This window comes from Rutidosis leptorrhynchoides, chromosome 5 (genome assembly GCF_046630445.1).
Source record: "Rutidosis leptorrhynchoides isolate AG116_Rl617_1_P2 chromosome 5, CSIRO_AGI_Rlap_v1, whole genome shotgun sequence".
NCBI lineage: Eukaryota > Viridiplantae > Streptophyta > Magnoliopsida > Asterales > Asteraceae > Rutidosis > Rutidosis leptorrhynchoides.
The window spans coordinates 280,090,533-280,113,472 of NC_092337.1; positions in this window are offsets into that span (position 1 = coordinate 280,090,533).

The window sequence follows — 22,940 nt, forward strand, 5'->3', positions numbered from 1 at the left end:
TGGGTAAAACAAGATTAGATATTTTTGATCTTTTTAGCTACGGGAAATGTTTAACAAATCATATCCTAGCTAACTTATATTGTATTATACATGTATTATAATATATTATGTAATCTTGGGATACCATAGACACGTATGCAAATGTTTTGACATATCATATCGACCCATGTATATATATTATTTGGAACAACCATAGACACTCTATATGCAGTAATGTTGGAGTTAGCTATACCGGGTTGAGGTTGATTCTAAAAATATATATACTTTGAGTTGTGATCAAGCCTGAGACGTGTATACACTGGGTCGTGGATTGATTCAAGATAATATATATTGATTTATTTCTGTACATCTAACTGTGGAGAACTAGTTGTAGGTTATTAACGAGAACAGCTGACTTAATACACTCAAATCTTTAAAACATAATAAAAATGGTTGTAATTATATTTTGATCATACTTTGATATATATGTACATATTTGTATAGGTTCGTTAATCGATCCGTGGCCAAGTCATATTTTCGAGGAAGGAAATATCTGTGAAAGTGAGTTATAGTCCCACTTTTAAAATCTAATATTTTTGGGATGAGAATACATGCAGGTTTTATAAATGATTTACAAAATAGACACAAGTACGTGAAACTACATTCTATGGTTGAATTATCGAAATCGAATATGCCCCTTTTTATTAAGTCTGGTAATCTAAGAATTAGGGAACAGACACCCTAATTGACGCGAATCCTAAAGATAGATCTATTGGGCCTAACAAACCCCATCCAAAGTACCGGATGCTTTAGTACTTCGAAATTTATATCATATCTGAAGGGTGTCCCGGAATGATGGGGATATTTTTATATATGCATCTTGTTAATGTCCGTTACCAGGTGTTCACCATATGAATGATTTTTATCTCTATGTATGGGATGTGTATTGAAATATGAGATCTTGTGGTCTATTATTACGATTTGATATATATAGGTTAAACCTATAACTCACCAACATTTTTGTTGACGTTTAAAGCATGTTTATTCTCAGGTGAATACTAAGAGCTTCCGCTGTTGCATACTAAAATAAGGACAAGATTTGGAGTCCATGTTTGTATGATATTGTGTAAAAACTGCATTCAAGAAACATATGTCGATGTAATATATTTCTATTGTAAACCATTATGTAATGGTCATGGGTAAACAGTATATTTTAGATTATCATTATTTGATAATCTACGTAATGCTTTTAAAACCTTTATTGATAAAATAAAGGTTATGGTTATTTTAAAAATGAATGCAGTCTTTGAAAAACGTCTTCTGTGGTAGGGTGGTAGGGTTTAGAGGAGGAACCCTGCATCGAGTGTTGATGTTTTGCTCAGCACGTGGTGTATTATCGTCGTCCCGGATTAATCCAGTGATGGATGGTCATGTGCGGATCGATTGATTGAGTGATATGGTTACGAATGTAGCTTGTTGCTAGTTTTAGCTAAGAGAATTTGAAGGGATAATGATGTTTCCCGTATTTTCCTAAGTGGGAATTCTGAACGTGAAGTGTATGAGACACCGTTTGTTGCGGTAATGCGTGTTAGTGATTATTAGCGTGTGGCGAGATATTCGGGTTAATGGAAACATTTTATGGACATCGATTTTGAAGGTATGTCAGAGGACCTTTGAGTGTAGGTCTGGTTTGTTAAGTGACGGAGATCACGGGGACGTGATCCCATTTAAGTGGGGGGAGTTGTAACACCCCGTTTTTCAGTTACGTGTTCTTTCGAACGACATTCGAAATACGAGGCATGTAAGCGTATATTTGAATCCCAAATAAAGATGGAGTTAAGGTTCTAAAACCTTACCATTGGATAGTAAATCTCATTACGTTTCCAACGATATTTGATTCGTTAAAAACGGAGTTACGGTTGGAAAGTTACGACCAAAACAAGTTTCAGTTTCAGACTCAGTTCATTGGGACGCCGTCCAACAATTTTGGACGCCGTCCAGAAGGCCTGACGTGCCAGCAGCTGTATTTTACTCAAATTAAAATAGGTACTTTGGTCTTTTCACTTGGGGTCGGTTTGGGATCATCAAAACTGATCTAGAACTCATTTGGAGCTCATTCTCACCCACACAAAACACTCCCATTCATTTTAGAGAGAGAGATAGAGTGTTAGTGAGAGAAAGCTCACTTTGGGGAAGAAGAAGAAGGAATCTTGACCGAGCTCGAGTTTTAAAGTTGTTCATCTCGTTAACGGCTACGTAGTAATTTAATGTTAAGACCTAGGTTTGGTCTAATTGGTGTAAAGCATGATTTGGGCTAAATTGTACTTTATTGTGGGGTTTAAATTACCACCCTTAGTGGTAGTTGGTGAAGTCCACTTTAGGTGTCTAAATGGACGGTGTGTGGAGGTAGGTATAAACCCTTGGTTAAGGGTGTTGGCGTCAAATTCTCTTGTAGAGAATGTATGTTGATTGTGTGTATATCTATATGCATATTATAGGTGAAAGCTTGCATAGTTGCGTTTGGAGACGATATACATATATGACTTGTGCGGGCGTTTCGAGGTGAGTGGAATAATTATGCGTACATGTATATGGCGTATTTATTTGTGAATGTTATGGTATGAACCACGTGCCGGTAGTACCATAACATGTGTGTGACGCGTATTATGATGTGAACCACTTGCCGGTAGCATCAAGTGTGAACCACGTGGCGGTAGCACTATAAAATTTGGATGTGAACCACGTGCCGGTAGCATCAAGTGTGAACCACGTGCCAGTAGCACTATAAAATTTGGATGTGAACCACGTGCCGGTAGCATCAAATGTGAACCACGTGCCGTAGCACTATAAAATGAGGCTGAACCACGTGCCGGTAGCGCCAAAGTGTGAACCACGAGCCGGTAGCACTATAAAAGAGTGAGACTCAATTGCGTATGGTGTGAACCACATGCCGGTAGCACCATAGCGTTATGGTTAACCATATTGTGTTTGTTGATTGTTTAGCATATTATATTATATTGTTTGAGTATATGCTATTGGTTATGCTAGCTTGCGGTATTGGAGGTTATTAGCTTTATACTTGAGATGGTTTGCTAATTATATTGCTAGCAATTTATGCGGTATGTAAGTAAGTGTATGCAAGTAGGTACATTATATATGTATATGTATAATTATTGCATTCACTAAGCTTTATGCTTACCCCTCTCGTTGTTTACCTTTTTACAGGTATTGTGTTATGAAGCTAACTAGTTGTTAGACTAGATGCGTAGGAGCGCTTGAGCTCGATGGGGTAGCTTTTGGAGATATGGACGCGGATTGGGGATTTGGTAGTCCCCGGGGTTATGCTCTTGGTATTGGGTTGGGTTATCGAGTCATAATCCGTAGTTCGTGGTGTAAACACTTTTATTTAACATTTTATTGATGTAAAACTTGAGTTGGTTGTTACAAAACATTTGGTTGTGGATTTGAAGTGTTAAAGCTTGTTTTGGGAAGAAAAGTGCAGGTCAGGTCTGCTGGACACCGTCCCAATCTTCTGGACGCCGTCCAGTATAACGTGGGTAGTGGTTTTTCTGTCTCAGAACATTTTAGTTCAATTGGATGCCGTCCCATTTTCTGGACGCCGTCCAGGTCTTCTTTGCTGGACGCCGTCCAGATAACTGGACGCCGTCCAGATGTACTAAATTAGAAAAAAAAAATTTAAGACGTGTTTTTGGTAAAACGAAGTCGGGTCGTTACACGATTATATAGCATGTGAATCAAGTTGTCAAGTTTCATGCAAGAATCAAGTATAAAAGAGGATTAGAACGATTGCATAAGTTTTTGGTTAAGTTTGACTAAAAGTCAAACTTGTTCAAAATCAAAGTCAACGGGGTCAGGTCGGGTATCCGACAATTTTTCTAAGTTATATAATCATATGTGAGCATGTTGGCCAAGTTTCATGTTAATCGAAGGTGCGTAGCATAGTTAGAATTAAACGAAAAATGACAATTTTGGACAGCCCCTGATAGATCATCTGGACGGCGTCCAGAATAGCTGGACGGAATCCAGCAGTGAAGGGTGGGACGGCATCCAAGGGATGGGACGGCGTCCAAAACACCTGGGTTGCTGAATGCTGAGAATTTCCTAAGTGTCGAGCCAAACTTCAATCAAACGCAATTTATGAACCGAAAGCACTTAAGACACGTATCTTATATCATTAGAAATGTATTTTGACAAAGAATACAACTAAACACATATCATCAATCAAGTTAATCATTTACAACAACAAAAACCTCGTCAAATGATCATAAAAAGTTCATAATCAAAGTTTTAAGTTCGTAAAATGCATAAGATGATTCGGGAATCCAATTTACACATACGATATGCCGTTTTGAAGGAAATTATGCATACAATGCAACTAAACCCTTACCAACAACATTGCAAAGCATTTGGTGCATTAAAAGTTCGTTTTAAAATCTATCAAACCCTAACCAAGAATCATGAAATCAATAATCATGTTAATGAGGTCTTACAAAGCCAACCAACATATCCAATTGAAGCTAATGATGCTAGTAACACATTTAACACAATAGGTTTAACATCTAACAACATTTAATCAATCAAAATCAAAGATTAAACTAATCCATTTCAAGTGTTCATGCTAGTTACACCAAATAACAAGATCGAGCATACAAATTATATACACGTCATCACAATGAGCCATAGACACTAATTAACACCATTTCAAGTCAAAAATACTAAGAACATGAAATCTAGAGTTTTTAGAAAGTTACCCAAATGAGATTAAATTAGTATCAAGTTGTAGAGGATGAAGAGAGAATTCCAAAAGTACGATTTGTTTTGATGTTTGCTTCCTTGAAATGATTTAGATGATGATTCTTTGTATGATGAGTTTGAGAGAAATGGTGGAAGTATTAAGAAAAAAGAAAAAGAAAGAGGTGGATAATGAATGGTGGAGATGGTGGGTTAACTAGTTGACCTAGTCAACTAGTTTGCCCACTAGACAACTTTGGTCCCTCGAGTTTAAAGTGGGTACGTGAATTAACCAAACGGATTATTTTAAAAAATGCTAGAGTAAACGAGAGATGTTATAATTAAATAACGAAAATATTGGAAACACTTATTAACGGGGGATACGAATTTGGATAACGAAAGATATTATCTAAAAAAAAGGTGTTAAAAAAAATTTAACGGAAAAAGGTGGGATGTTACAGATACTGAGTTAAAGGTGGTACTGGTGCTTACTTATTGCTGCTAGTTGAAAGCGATGAGTTGAACCAGCATGATAAAGTACCAGCTCGGGTAAAACCATTGTTATCTGAATTTGCTGATGTGTTCCCAAGTGAATTACCTGCTAGTTTACCACCAATCAGGGGTATTGAACATCAAATTGATCTTGTACCTGGGTCTGTTCTTCCTAACAAAGCAGCTTATCAATGTTCTCCTCATGAAGCAAAAGAATTAGAAAAGCAAGTTAATGAGCTGGTTGCAAAGGGGTATGTTAGAAGCAGCATGAGTCCTTGTTCAGTACCAGCCTTGCTGGTTCCAAAGAAAGATGGTTCTATGAGAATGTATGTAGACAGCAGAGCTATTAACAACATCACCATCAAGTATATGTATCCTATACCTAGATTAGATGATATGCTAGATGAGCTGCAGGGTTCTTGTGTATTCTCCAAAGTTGATCTTAGAAGTGGGTATCATCAAATTCATATGAAAGAAGGAGATGAATGGAAGACAGCTTTCAAGATCAAGGGTGGATTGTTTGAGTGGCTGGTTATGCCTTTTGGATTATCTAATCACCCAGCACATTCATGAGACTTATGAATGAAGTGCTCATGCCACTTATTGATCAGTTTGTGGTTGTTTACCTTGATGACATTCTAGTGTACTCAAAAACTAAAGAAGAACACTTAGATCATTTGAGGAAAGTATTTGAGCTGCTAAGGCAGTATCAACTATATGCAAAGCTGGAGAAGTGTGATTTCTTTGTTAGCAAAGTAGTGTTTCTTGGATATGTGGTTTCTAAAGAAGGCATTTCAATGGATCCATCTAAGGTGGAAGCAATCAGATCATGGCCTAGTCCTTCTTCCATCACTGAAGTCAGAAGTTTTCATGGTTTAGCTTCATTTTATAGAAGATTTATCAAAGACTTCTCCACAATTGTTGCTCCAATTACTAATTGTATGAAGAAAGGGGTATTTGAATGGTCTAGTTCTGCCCAATCAGCATTTGAATCATTGAAAAAAAAGGTAAGTTTAGCACCTATACTTGCTTTGCCTAATTTTGATATGTTGTTTGAACTTGAATGTGATGCAAGTGGTATTGGCATTGGATCTGTGCTAGTGCAAGGAAAAAGACCAGTAGCTTATTTCAGCGAAAAGCTAAATGGGTCTAGGCTAAATTATAACACTTATGATAAAGAGTTTTATACCATCATTCGAGCTGTTGATCACTAGTCTCATTACTTGAAACCAAGGCAGTTTGTTCTCTTTTCTGATCATGAAGCATTAAAATACATTAATGGTCAGCACAAACTAAATCCAAGACATGCAAAATGGGTTGAATTCTTGCAGATATACTCCTTTGTGTCTAAACACATGGCTAATACTTCTAATATTGTTGCTGATACTTTATCAAGGAGGTATTCTTTGTTGTCAATTCTGGAGGCTAGAGTGCTTGGATTTTCATTTGTTAAAGAGTTATATGAAGCTGATATAGACTTTGCTCCAATTTTGAATTGTTCTCCTGCTGAGATCAAAAGAGATTATGTTGAGCATGATGGTTTTCTATTCAAAGGCAGTAGATTGTGCATCCCAAAAGATTCAATCAGGGAGTTGCTGATTAGAGAAGCACATGGAGGAGGTCTAGCTGGTCATTTTGGGATTAACAAGACATTGGAGATCCTATATGAACACTTTTACTGGCCATGTATGGATAAAGATGTTAAAGCTGTGATCAATCGTTGTGCTACATGCTTGCAAGCTAAGTCAGCTTTTCACAAGGCTTTATACACACCTCTTCCTGTTCCCAACCAGCCATGGGAAGATTTAAGCATGGACTTCATTGTTGCTTTACCAAGAACTCTGCGAGGCCAAGATTCAATTATGGTTGTTGCTGACAGATTTTCAAAAATGGCTCATTTTGTAGTGACCCAAACTTTTCCATGTTTATATATATTAATTGAGATTGATATTTACATGATTAAATGTTTCCAACATGTTAAGCAATCAAACTTGTTAAGACTTGATTAATTGAAATATGTTTCATATAGACAATTGACCACCCAAGTTGACCGGTGATTCACGAACGTTAAAACTTGTAAAAACTATATGATGACATATATATGGATATATATATATAGTTAACATGATACTATGATAAGTAAACATATCATTAAGTATATTAACAATGAACTACATATGTAAAAACAAGACTACTAACTTAATGATTTTTAAACGAGACATATATGTAACGATTATCGTTGTAAAGACATTTAATGTATATATATCATATTAAGAGATATTCATACATGATAATATCATGATAATATAATAATTTAAAATCTCATTTGATATTATAAACATTGGGTTAACAACATTTAACAAGATCGTTAACCTAAAGGTTTCAAAACAACACTTACATGTAACGACTAACGATGACTTAACGACTCAGTTAAAATGTATATACATGTAGTGTTTTAATATGTATTTATACACTTTTGAAAGACTTCAATACACTTATCAAAATACTTCTACTTAACAAAAATGCTTACAATTACATCCTCGTTCAGTTTCATCAACAATTCTACTCGTATGCACCCGTATTCGTACTCGTACAATACACAGCTTTTAGATGTATGTACTATTGGTATATACACTCCAATTATCAGCTCTTAGCAGCCCATGTGAGTCACCTAACACATGTGGGAACCATCATTTGGAAACTAGCATGAAATATCTCATAAAATTACAAAAATATGAGTAATCATTCATGACTTATTTACATGAAAACAAAATTACATATCCTTTATATCTAATCCATACACCAACGACCAAAAACACCTACAAACACTTTAATTCTTCAATTTTATTCATCTAATTGATCTCTCTCAAGTTCTATCTTCAAGTTCTAAGTGTTCTTCATATATTCTACAAGTTCTAGTTACATAAAATCAAGAATACTTTCAAGTTTGCTAGCTCACTTCCAATCTTGTAAGGTGATCATCCAACCTCAAGAAATCTTTGTTTCTTACAATAGGTTATCATTCTAATACAAGGTAATAATCATATTCAAACTTTGGTTCAATTTCTATAACTATAACAATCTTATTTCAAGTGATGATCTTACTTGAACTTGTTTTCGTGTCATGATTCTGCTTCAAGAACTTCGAGCCATCCAAGGATCCGTTGAAGCTAGATCCATTTTTCTCTTTTCCAGTAGGTTTATCCAAGGAACTTAAGGTAGTAATGATGTTCATAACATCATTCGATTCATACATATAAAGCTATCTTATTCGAAGGTTTAAACTTGTAATCACTAGAACATAGTTTAGTTAATTCTAAACTTTTTCGCAAACAAAAGTTAATCCTTCTAACTTGACTTTTAAAATCAACTAAACACATGTTCTATATCTATATTATATGCTAAATTAATGATTTAAAACCTGGAAACACGAAAAATACCGTAAAACCGGATTTACGCCGTCGTAGTAACACTGCGGGCTGTTTTGGGTTAGTTAATTAAAAACTATGATAAACTTTGATTTAAAAGTTGTTATTCTGAGAAAATGATTTTTATTATGAACATGAAATTATATCCAAAAATTGTGGTTAAACTCAAAGTGGAAGTATGTTTTCTAAAATGGTCATCTAGACGTCGTTCTTTCGACTGAAATGACTACCTTTACAAAAACGACTTGTAACTTATTTTTATGACTATAAACCTATACTTTTCTGTTTAGATTCATAAAATAGAGTTAAATATGAAACCATAGCAATTTGATTCACTCAAAACGGATTTAAAATGAAGAAGTTATGGGTAAAACAAGATTGGATAATTTTTCTCATTTTAGCTACGTGAAAATTGGTAACAAATCTATTCCAACCATAACTTAATCAACTTGTATTGTATATTATGTAATCTTGAGATATCATAGACACGCATACAATGTTTCGACCTATCATGTCGACACATCTATATATATTTCGGAACAACCATATACACTCTATATGTGAATGTTGGAGTTAGCTATACAGGGTTGAGGTTGATTCCAAAATATATATAGTTTGAGTTGTGATCAATACTGAGATACGTATACACTGGGTCGTGGATTGATTCAAGATAATATTTATCGATTTATTTCTGTACATCTAACTGTGGTCAACTAGTTGTAGGTTACTAACGAGGACAGCTGACTTAATAAACTTAAAACATCAAAATATATTAAAAGTGTTGTAAATATATTTTGAACATACTTTGATATATATGTATATATTGTTATAGGTTCGTGAATCAACCAGTGGCCAAGTCTTACTTCCTGACGAAGTAAAAATCTGTGAAAGTGAGTTATAGTCCCACTTTTAAAATCTAATATTTTTGGGATGAGAATACATGCAGGTTTTATAAATGATTTACAAAATAGACACAAGTACGTGAAACTACATTCTATGGTTGAATTATCGAAATTGAATATGCCCCTTTTTATTAAGTCTGGTAATCTAATAATTAGGGAACAGACACCCTAATTGACGCGAATCCTAAAGATAGATCTATTGGGCCTAACAAACCCCATCCAAAGTACCGGATGCTTTAGTACTTCGAAATTTATATCATATCCGAAGGGTGTCCCGGAATGATGGGGATATTCTTATATATGCATCTTATTAATGTCGGTTACCAGGTGTTCACCATATGAATGATTTTTATCTCTATGTATGGGATGTGTATTGAAATATGAAATCTTGTGGTCTATTATTATGATTTGATATATATAGGTTAAACCTATAACTCACCAACATTTTTGTTGACGTTTTAAGCATGTTTATTCTCAGGTGATTATTAAGAGCTTCCGCTGTCGCATACTTAAATAAGGACGAGATTTGGAGTCCATGCTTGTATGATATTGTGTAAAAACTGCATTCAAGAAACTTATTTTTGTTGTAACATATTTGTATTGTAAACCATTATGTAATGATCGTGTGTAAACAGGATATTTTAGATTATCATTATTTGATAATCTACGTAAAGCTTTTTAAAACCTTTATCTATAAAATAAAGGTTATGGTTTGTTTTAAAAATGAATGCAGTCTTTGAAAAACATCTCATATAGAGGTCAAAACCTCGCAACGAAATCAATTAATATGGAACGTTTTTAATCAATAAGAACGGGACATTTCAGTTGGTATCAGAGCGTTGGTCTTAGAGAACCAGAAAATTTGCATTAGTGTGTCTTATCGAGTTTGTTAGGATGCATTAGTTTGTCTGGACTTCGACCGTGTTTTCTTTAAAAATGATTGCTTAACATTTTTGTTGGAAACTATATATTTTTAACATATGAATATTATGTGATATATTAATCTCTTAACGTGTTTGATATTATGTGATAGATGTCTACCTCTAGAACAAGTCCCATTGACTCACCTAATAATAATGAAGAGTCAAATGTAAATTGGAATGATTCGTGGACTGATTCACAAGTTCCCGAAGAGGAACCGGAAGAAGAGTCGGAACCGGAAGAAGAATCGGAACCGGAAGAAGAATCGGAACCGGATGAAGAAATAGAACCGGTGGGGGAAATAATAAAACGGTTAAGTAAAAGAAAATCCTCAACCAACCGACCAAGGTTAATTATGGTCAATGGTGTTTCCGCCAAGGAAGCAAAATATTGGGAGGATTACCAATTCTCCGATGAATCGGATTCCGACGAGAATTCCGATGATGTTATAGAAATTACCCCAACTGAATTTAAAAAGGCAAAAGAAAATAATAAGGGAAAGGGCATAAAAATAGAGAAATCTAATTCCAACCCCGATGAACTTTATATGTATCATCAACCCCCGAAGTCTTAAGTTGTAACAATGACCCGGGAACCTCTAAACCACCAGGTTTTTCTAAACCAATGTGGAAAACGACGGCTCGTATTAGGGGAACATCATATATCCCTAGAAACTTGGCAAAACGAACCAAAACCGAAGAAGAAGAAACAAGCGAGTCGGAATAAGATAGTTGTATTCGTGTGGTGTAATATATGTAATATAGTGTGCTTATGCTTTATGATATATGTAAAAATTGCTTGTATTAATAAGTATTTTTTTTTATGAATCTAACTCTTGTCTATTTTACAGTATAAAAACACAAAATGGATAGACAACCCAATATTTTAAGAGACCTACCCGGAGACATGATTGATGAAATCTTGTCTAGAGTCGGTCAGAATTCTTCGGCACAACTATTTAAGGCGAGATCAGTTTGTAAGACATTCGAAGAACGTTCCAAGAATGCCTTGGTTTATAAAAGGCTTTCGTTCGAAAGATGGGGGATATCACATTGGGAAATCCATAAGTTACGATGTGTTTACTTTGACGCATATATTGCGGGGAACCCAAATGCTATTTTACGCAATGGGTTAAGAAATTATTTTGACTCAATATATCCGAATATTGGACTTCGTGATTTAGAAAAAGCGGCTAACATGCAACATAAAGAAGCATGTTATGCTTACGGATTAGTAATGTTCGCTTCTCACCAAAGTGAGAACAAGAACATCGGGCTACAACTATTAAACAAAACATTTCCACAAGTGACGGAGTCGGTAATTGGGGTAAGAAATGAGGTTTTTAGATTGTTACGGGACTATTGGACATTACGTAACCCTCGTCCCTTTGACGACGTTACAACACGCTGTCTTATCAACGGCCATAACGGTTATGTTCCACAAGACCAAGGATGGGAAGTAATCCTAGTAAAACCAGAATGCATGACTTGTTTCTGGACGTATGAATTACGTGTCTTTATTGCCTTTGCTGAACGACTTGTGTACTAGCTAGAATTATCTTCACAACCATCTTGTATCAAATTTATTGTGTGCTATATTTCATGCTATATGTAAAATAAGTGGTATTGTAAGTTTATAAAATATTGTGTAAAAGTTTGAACGCGAAATATTATTATAATCAGTTTTTCATATAGAATTGTAGTAGTTGAATTGTATATTAGCTACTAAGTATGAACTTAACGGGTAGGTACTACCCGAATTTAAGCTTATAAAACGCTAATATGAAGAAAAAGCTTTATAAATGAGTTCATATTATGCTACGAAATACTATTAACTACTCTTAATATTCTGTATGATTAACTTGTTCCATTTGACTATTTTGAAGGAAATGGCACCGACTACTCGACACACCGTGAATATGAATGAAGAGGAATTCCGTACTTTTCTAGCTTCAAACATAGCCGCAGTACAGGCTGCGCTACATACCAACAATAACCTTGGATCTAGCAGTACAGGAAATCGTGTAGGATGCACCTACAAAGAATTCACTGCCTGCAAACCTTTGGAATTTGATGGAACTGAAGGACCGATCGGATTGAAACGGTGGACCGAGAAGGTCGAATCGGTGTTTGCCATAAGTAAGTGTACTGAAGAGGACAAAGTGAAGTACGCTACGCATACCTTTACAGGTTCTGCGTTAACATGGTGGAATACCTATCTAGAGCAAGTGGGACAAGACGATGCGTACGCACTACCGTGGTCAGCATTCAAGCACTTGATGAACGAGAAGTACCGTCCCAGAACCGAGGTCAATAAGCTCAAGACAGAACTTAGAGGGTTACGAACCCAAGGATTTGATATTACCACGTACGAAAGACGATTCACAGAATTGTGCATATTGTGTCCGGGAGCATTCAAAGATGAGGAAGAGAAGATCGACGCATTTGTGAAAGGATTACCGGAAAGAATCCAAGAAGATATAAGTTCACACGAGCCCGCCTCCATACAACAGGCATGTAGAATGGCTCACAAACTAGTGAACCAGATTGAAGAAAGAATTAAAGAACAGACTGTTGAAGAGGCCAATGTGAAGCAAGTCAAAAGAAAGTGGGAGGAAAATGGTGATAAGAATCACCAATACAACAACAGCAGCAATTACAACAATAATCGCAACAATTATCCCAACAATCGCAACATCAATCGCAACTACAACAAACGGCCCAACAACAACAACAACAACAACAACAACAACAACAACAACAACAACAACAACAACAACAACAACAACAACAACAACAACAACAACAACAACAACTACAACAATCATCCCAACAACAATAATAACCGCAACAACAACAACAATCAGAAGCAGCTATGCCAAAGGTGTGAAAAGTATCACTCGGGGTTCTGCACCAAATTTTGCAACAAGTGTAGAAGAAATGGTCATAGCGCGGCGAAGTGTGAGGTCTACGGACCAGGGGTTAATAGAATGAAAGGAACAAATGGTGTCGGAACGAGTAATGGCGGAGCAAGTAGTGTCGGAGCAAGTTATGCCAATGTAGTTTGTTATAAATGTGGAAAACCGGGCCACATTATTAGAAATTGCCCGAACCAGGAGAACACGAATGGACAAGGCCGCGGAAGAGTTTTCAATATTAATACGGCAGAGGCACAGGAAGACCCGGAGCTTGTTACGGGTACGTTTCTTATTGACAATAAATCTGCTTACGTTTTATTTGATTCGGGTGCGGATAGAAGCTATATGAGTAGAGATTTTTGTGCTAAATTAAGTTGTCCATTGACGCCTTTGGATAGTAAATTTTTACTCGAATTAGCAAATGGTAAATTAATTTCAGCAGATAATATATGTCGGAATCGAGAAATTAAACTGGTTAGCGAAACATTTAAGATTGATTTGATACCAGTAGAGTTAGGGAGTTTTGATGTGATAATCGATATGGACTGGTTGAAAGAAGTGAAAGCAGAGATCGTTTGTTACAAAAATGCAATTCGCATTATACGAGAAAAAGGAAAACCCTCAATGGTGTACGGAGAAAAGGGCAACACGAAGCTACATCTTATTAGTAATTTGAAGGCACAAAAACTAATAAGAAAAGGTTGCTATGCTGTTCTAGCACACGTCGAGAAAGTACAAACTGAAGAAAAGAGCATCAATGATGTTCCCATTACAAAAGAATTTCCCGATGTATTTCCGAAAGAATTACCAGGATTACCCCCACATCGATCCGTTGAATTTCAAATAGATCTTGTACCAGGAGCTGCACCAATAGCTCGTGCTCCTTACAGACTCGCACCCAGCGAGATGAAAGAACTGCAAAGCCAATTACAAGAACTTTTAGAGCGTGGTTTCATTCGACCAAGCACATCACCGTGGGGAGCTCCTGTTTTGTTTGTCAAGAAGAAAGATGGTACATTCAGGTTGTGTATCGACTACCGAGAGTTGAACAAATTTACCATCAAGAACTGCTACCCACTACCGAGAATCGACGACTTATTTGATCAACTACAAGGCTCGTCTGTTTATTCAAAGATTGACTTACGTTCCGGGTATCATCAAATGCGGGTGAAAGAAGATGATATTCCAAAGACTGCTTTCAGAACACGTTACGGTCATTACGAGTTTATGGTCATGCCGTTTGGTTTAACTAATGCACCAGCTGTGTTCATGGACCTTATGAACCGAGTGTGTGGACCATACCTTGACAAGTTTGTCATTGTTTTCATTGATGACATACTTATTTACTCAAAGAATGACCAAGAACACAGTGAACATTTGAGAAAGGTGTTAGAAGTATTGAGGAAGGAAGAATTGTACGCTAAGTTTTCAAAGTGTGCATTTTGGTTGGAAGAAGTTCAATTCCTCGGTCACATAGTGAACAAAGAAGGTATTAAGGTGGATCCGGCAAAGATAGAAACTGTTGAAAAGTGGGAAACCCCAAAAACTCCGAAACACATACGCCAGTTTTTAGGACTAGCTGGTTACTACAGAAGGTTCATCCAAGACTTTTCCAGAATAGCAAAACCCTTGACTGCATTAACGCATAAAGGGAAGAAATTTGAATGGAATGATGAACAAGAGAAAGCGTTTCAGTTATTGAAGAAAAAGCTAACTACGGCACCTATATTGTCATTGCCTGAAGGGAATGATGATTTTGTGATTTATTGTGACGCATCAAAGCAAGGTCTCGGTTATGTATTAATGCAATGAACGAAGGTGATTGCTTATGCGTCTAGACAATTGAAGAATCACGAACAAAATTATACGACGCATGATTTGGAATTAGGCGCGGTTGTTTTTGCATTAAAGACTTGGAGGCACTACTTATATGGGGTCAAAAGTATTATATATACCGACCACAAAAGTCTTCAACACATATTTAATCAGAAACAACTGAATATGAGGCAGCGTAGGTGGATTGAATTATTGAATGATTACGACTTTGAGATTCGTTACCACCCGGGGAAGGCAAATGTGGTAGCCGATGCCTTGAGCAGGAAGGACAGAGAACCCATTCGAGTAAAATCTATGAATATAATGATTCATAATAACCTTACTACTCAAATAAAGGAGGCGCAACAAGGAGTTTTAAAAAAGGGAAATTTAAAGGATGAGAGAAATGGTACTTAGAGAAGCTCATAAAACCAGATACTCAATACATCCTGGAACGGGGAAGATGTACAAGGATCTCAAGAAACATTTTTGGTGGCCGGGTATGAAAGCCGATGTTGCTAAATACGTAGGAGAATGTTTGACGTGTTCTAAGGTCAAAGCTGAGCATCAGAAACCATCAGGTCTACTTCAACAACCCGAAATCCCTGAATGGAAATGGGAAAACATTACCATGGATTTCATCACTAAATTGCCAAGGACTGCAAGTGGTTTTGATACTATTTGGGTAATAGTTGATCGTCTCACCAAATCAGCACATTTCCTGCCAATAAGAGAAGATGACAAGATGGAGAAGTTAGCACGACTGTATTTGAAGGAAGTCATCTCCAGACATGGAATACCAATCTCTATTATCTCTGATAGGGATGGCAGATTTATTTCAAGATTCGGGCAGACATTACAGCAAGCATTAGGAACTCGTCTAGACATGAGTACTGCCTATCATCCACAAACTGATGGGCAGAGCGAAAGGACGATACAAACGCTTGAAGACATGCTACGAGCATGTGTTATTGATTTCGGAAACAGTTGGGATCGACATCTACCATTAGCAGAATTTTCCTACAACAACAGCTACCATTCAAGCATTGAGATGGTGCCGTTTGAAGCACTTTATGGTAGAAAGTGCAGGTCTCCGATTTGTTGGAGTGAAGTGGGGGATAGACAGATTACGGGTCCGGAGATTATACAAGAAACTACCGAGAAGATCATCCAAATTCAACAACGGTTGAAAACCGCCCAAAGTCGACAAAAGAGCTACGCTGACATTAAAAGAAAAGATATAGAATTTGAAATTGGAGAGATGGTCATGCTTAAAGTTGCACCTTGGAAAGGCGTTGTTCGATTTGGTAAACGAGGGAAATTAAATCCAAGGTATATTGGACCATTCAAGATTATTGATCGTGTCAGACCAGTAGCTTACTGACTTGAGTTACCTCAACAACTCGCGGCTGTACATAACACTTTCCACGTCTCGAATTTGAAGAGATGTTTTGCTAAAGAAGATCTCACTATTCCGTTAGATGAAATCTAAATCAACGAAAAACTCCAATTCATCGAAGAACCCGTCGAAATAATGGATCGTGAGGTTAAAAGACTTAAGCAAAACAAGATACCAATTGTTAAGGTTCGATGGAATGCTTGTAGAGGACCCGAGTTCACCTGGGAGCGTGAAGATCAGATGAAGAAGAAATACCCGCATCTATTTCCAGAAGATTCGTCAACACCTTCAACAGCTTAAAATTTCGGGACGAAATTTATTTAACGGGTAGGTACTGTAGTGACCCGAACTTTTCCATGTTTATATATATTAATTGAGATTGATATTTACATAATTAAATATTTCCAACATGTTAAGCAATCAAACTTGTTAAGACTTGATTAATTGAAATATGTTTCATATAGACAATTGACCACCCAAGTTGACCGGTGATTCACGAACGTTAAAACTTGTAAAAACTATATGATGACATATATATGGATATATATATATATAGTTAACATGATATAATGATAAGTAAACATATCATTAAGTATATTAACAATGAACTACATATGTAAAAACAAGACTACTAACTTAATGATTTTTAAACGAGACATATATGTAACGATTATCGTTGTAAAGACATTTAATGTATATATATCATATTAAGAGATATTCATACATGATAATATCATGATAATATAATAATTTAAAATCTCATTTGATATTATAAACATTGGGTTAACAACATTTAACAAGATCGTTAACCTAAAGGTTTCAAAACAACACTTACATGTAACGACTAACGATGACTTAACGACTCAGTTAAAATGTATATACATGTAGTGTTTTAATATGTATTTATACACTTTTGAAAGACTTCAATACACTTATCAAAATACTTCTACTTAACAAAAATGCTTACAATTACATCCTCGTTCAGTTTCATCAACAATTCTACTCGTATGCACCCGTATTCATACTCGTACAATACACAGCTTTTAGATGTATGTACTATTGGTATATACACTCCAATGATCAGCTCTTAGCAGCCCATGTGAGTCACCTAACACATGTGGGAACCATCATTTGGAAACTAGCATGAAATATCTCATAAAATTACAAAAATATGAGTAATCATTCATGACTTATTTACATGAAAACAAAATTACATATCCTTTATATCTAATCCATACACCAACGACCAAAAACACCTATAAACACTTTCATTCTTCAATTTTCTTCATCTAATTGATCTCTCTCAAGTTCTATCTTCAAGTTCTAAGTGTTCTTCATATATTCTACAAGTTCTAGTTACATAAAATCAAGAATACTTTCAAGTTTGCTAGCTCACTTCCAATCTTGTAAGGTGATCATCCAACCTCAAGAAATCTTTGTTTCTTACAGTAGGTTATCATTCTAATACAAGGTAATAATCATATTCAAACTTTGGTTCAATTTCTATAACTATAACAATCTTATTTCAAGTGATGATCTTACTTGAACTTGTTTTCGTGTCATGATTCTGCTTCAAGAACTTCGAGCCATCCAAGGATCCGTTGAAGCTAGATCCATTTTTCTCTTTTCTAGTAGGTTTATCCAAGGAACTTAAGGTAGTAATGATGTTCATAACATCATTCGATTCATACATATAAAGCTATCTTATTCGAAGGTTTAAACTTGTAATCACTAGAACATAGTTTAGTTAATTCTAAACTTGTTCGCAAACAAAAGTTAATCCTTCTAACTTGACTTTTAAAATCAACTAAACACATGTTCTATATCTATATTATATGCTAAATTAATGATTTAAAACCTGGAAACACGAAAAACACCGTAAAACCGGATTTACGCCGTCGTAGTAACACTGCGGGCTGTTTTGGGTTAGTTAATTAAAAACTATGATAAACTTTGATTTAAAAGTTGTTATTCTGAGAAAATGATTTTTATTATAAACATCAAACTATATCCAAAAATTGTGGTTAAACTCAAAGTGGAAGTATGTTTTCTAAAATGGTCATCTAGACGTCGTTCTTTCGACTGAAATGACTACCTTTACAAAAATGACTTGTAACTTATTTTTCTGACTATAAACCTATACTTTTCTGTTTAGATTCATAAAATAGAGTTCAATATGAAACCATAGCAATTTGATTCACTCAAAACGGATTTAAAATGAAGAAGTTATGGGTAAAACAAGATTGGATAATTTTTCTCATTTTAGCTACGTGAAAATTGGTAACAAATCTATTCCAACCATAACTTAATCAACTTGTATTGTATATTATGTAATCTTGAGATACCATAGACACGTATACAATGTTTCGACCTATCATGTCGACACATCTATATATATTTCGAAACAATCATAGACACTCTATATGTGAATGTTGGAGTTAGCTATACAGGGTTGAGGTTGATTCCAAAATATATATAGTTTGAGTTGTGATCAATACTGAGATACGTATACACTGGGTCGTGGATTGATTCAAGATAATATTTATCGATTTATTTCTGTACATCTAACTGTGGACAACTAGTTGTAGGTTACTAACGAGGACAGCTGACTTAATAAACTTAAAAATCAAAATATATTAAAAGTGTTGTAAATATATTTTGAACATACTTTGATATATATGTATATATTGTTATAGGTTCGTGAATCAACCAGTGGCCAAGTCTTACTTCCCGACGAAGTAAAAATCTGTGAAAGTGAGTTATAGTTCCACTTTTAAAATCTAATATTTTTGGGATGAGAATACATGCAGGTTTTATAAATGATTTACAAAATAGACACAAGTACGTGAAACTACATTCTATGGTTGAATTATCGAAATTGAATATGCCCCTTTTTATTAAGTCTGGTAATCTAAGAATTAGGGAACAGACACCCTAATTGACGCGAATCCTAAAGATAGATCTATTGGGCCTAACAAACCCCATCCAAAGTACCGGATGCTTTAGTACTTCGAAATTTATATCATATCCGAAGGGTGTCCCGGAATGATGGGGATATTCTTATATATGCATCTTGTTAATGTCGGTTACCAGGTGTTCACCATATGAATGATTTTTATCTCTATGTATGGGATGTGTATTGAAATATGAAATCTTGTGGTCTATTATTATGATTTGATATATATAGGTTAAACCTATAACTCACCAACATTTTTGTTGACGTTTTAAGCATGTTTATTCTCAGGTGATTATTAAGAGCTTCTGCTGTCGAATACTTAAATAAGGACAAGATTTGGAGTCCATGCTTGTATGATATTGTGTAAAAACTGCATTCAAGAAACTTATTTTTGTTGTAACATATTTGTATTGTAAACCATTATGTAATGATCGTGTGTAAACAGGATATTTTAGATTATCATTATTTAATAATCTACGTAAAGCTTTTTAAAACCTTTATCTATAAAATAAAGGTTATGGTTTGTTTTAAAAATGAATGCAGTCTTTGAAAAACGTCTCATATAGAGGTCAAAACCTCGCAACGAAATCAATTAATATGGAACGTTTTTAATCAATAAGAACGGGACATTTCACATTTCATAGCCTGCAACAAAACTAATGATGCTACTATTGTTGCTGTTTTATTCTTCAAAGAGATTGTTCGTCTTCATGGGGTTCCCAAAACCATTGTGTCTGATCGAGATACAAAGTTCTTAAGTTATTTTTGGAAGACATTATGGAAGCTGCTTAGTACTAAGCTTTTGTTCAACACTTCTCACCATCCCCAAACTAATGGCCAAACTGAAGTGACTAATAGAACTGTAGGAATGTTGCTATGAACACTTGTGAAGAAAAGTTTGAAGGAGTGGGATTTGAATCTTGCACATGCTGAATTTGCTTTCAATAGAGCACCCAATTACTCCACAGGAAAATCACCATTTGAAATCTGCTATGGTGCAAATCCAGTCACACCAATTGATCTGGTTCCTTTTGCAATTGAGCCTAAGGCAAGTGTTGAGGTAGTAGTAAAGGCAAAAGAAATTAAAAGGCTCTATGAGTAAGTGAAGGCAAAAATTGAGAAAATCAACCAGTAATACAAGACTAAAGCTAACCAAAATAGAAAGCATCCCACTTTTATTCCTGGTGATCTTGTTTGGATTCATCTAAGGAAGGAAAGGTTCCCAGCAAAAAGGAAGAACAAGTTGATGCCAAGAGCTGAGGGTCCATTTAAAATGTTGGAAAAGGTTGGTGATAATGCTTACAAGGTCGAGCTGCCTGGTGATACTGCTGTGTCTAGCACTTTTAATATTGTTAATTTGATGCCCTACTTGGAAGATGAAAACCTCGAGAACTTGAGGTCAAGTTCCTTTTTAGAGGGGGAGGATGATGCGGGTGAGCTGGGCAATATAAACAACAACATAACCAGCAGGAGCTCAAATGATGACACACTCGAATCTGGTCAAGCAATGATTGTATTGCCATCTCTTTCGTATCATCTAAGTGTTTTTGGAGCTGGTTCAACAAGCTCATGGGTTACCCAACTTCAGTCCTTAAACTGAAGTAGTTATGTTTTCTTGAATAAAGTTTTGATAGTTGAAGGCAAGCCAGCAACGAAGAAGAACCAGCTAGCCGGATCAGCAAATGCACTTTAGTTCAACCAGCGAATGTCCTTAGTTCAACCAGCAAAGTTCTACTCAGCCGATAAAGCTAGTTCAACCAGCAAGACTAACTTTAGCACAACCAGTAAGATGAACTCTAGTACAACCAGCACGCGATGCTGTTTTCTTTCTAAGGGGCCAACTTACTGATATGATTCAAAGTTTACTTATGCTTTTCAATAAACCGGTCAGGTCATGTGCTTAACACGTGTGTGGCTGTTCTAGAAGAATGTTAGCTGTCCAAGGAAGATTCTTATCTATCATTGGATACTTTTTATCATGGGAGGAGCACTACTAAATGGTAGACCTTTTACAAATTATGTCCTTTATTCTTATTGGCTAGTTTATAATTGTTTGTCCTTTTTGTCTCATTTTCCTTTTTATGTTTTTATCTTATCTAGAAAGTAGCTGTTAAACTTCTCCTATAGATAGAGAGCTCTTGTAATTGTAAAACTTGGTTGATGATTGAATGAAAAGTTTGATAGAGCTTATCTATTTACAAAATCTCTGTAGCTTTACGAATCTTTGATTCCGGTGGCTAAGAGTGGTTTCTTTATCAGTGTTTGTGGTGTTACTTTATCAAATATTATGGTGAAATCCAAATCTTCATATCTGATATTATAGTTGTGGTGGAATCTTTATCAGCTGTAGTTGAAGATTTGGAGTGTTTCTAGATCTCTAATCGTGGTGGTATCTTTATCAATTTGGGGTTTAGATTCTTCTATCCTTTGTGTTCTTATTTCAGAGTTTTATACTCTGTTTTAGGGCTGTTAATGTTACAAATTGGGTGTTTAGTGTTCAGATCTATTGGGTGAAGAAAGCTTGTTCTAAATTGCGTTTTTAAAGTCATAATTATGCATCAGTATGTGACCTCAACACCCCTTTCAACAACTTCTTTATCTTGGACTGTTTCTTCGTTTTCTTGATCTGATTTTTCTGTAGATGTGATCAATCTTTCCATCAATGTACAAGTTGTGACGACCCGAAAATTTTCGACCAAATTTAAACTTAATCTTTATATTATTCCGACACGATAAGTAAAGTTTGTTAAGTTGAATCTCAAAAATTTTAAACTGTGTTCTTACATTCATTTAACCTCGACCAAACCCCGATGATTCATGAACCATTATAATTGGATATGAATATATACGTGTATATATATATATATATATATATATATATATATATATATATATATATATATATATATATATATATATATATATATATATATATATATATATATTATAACTTGAAAACGTTAACAAAGTATTAGGTATAATACTTTACATGATCGTATTTGCCGATGGAATTAAAAGATAATATCAAATAATTGAATTATCAGATGTATTATGATATTATGATAAGTCTCCGTCGTGAGGTCCACTATGATTTAAGAAATCTATTCGTTTTAACAACATTCGGAAAATGGTAAAGTGATTTACAAGTAAGAACAAATGTGTCAATTAACGAAAACTAGACAAGGGTTAGTGGAGATTCCTGTTTGATTTCAATTCTTACTTTACAATATTTTCCTAGTGACTTTTGATACGGTAATTATTAGATTTCATAATATTTAATGAGAAAGTAAAGTTATGGAATATAGATAACTTAGAAAATAGATATCGACGTTTTACCTTAAAATGATTCCATACGTTCATTTAACCTTTGGACTTTATC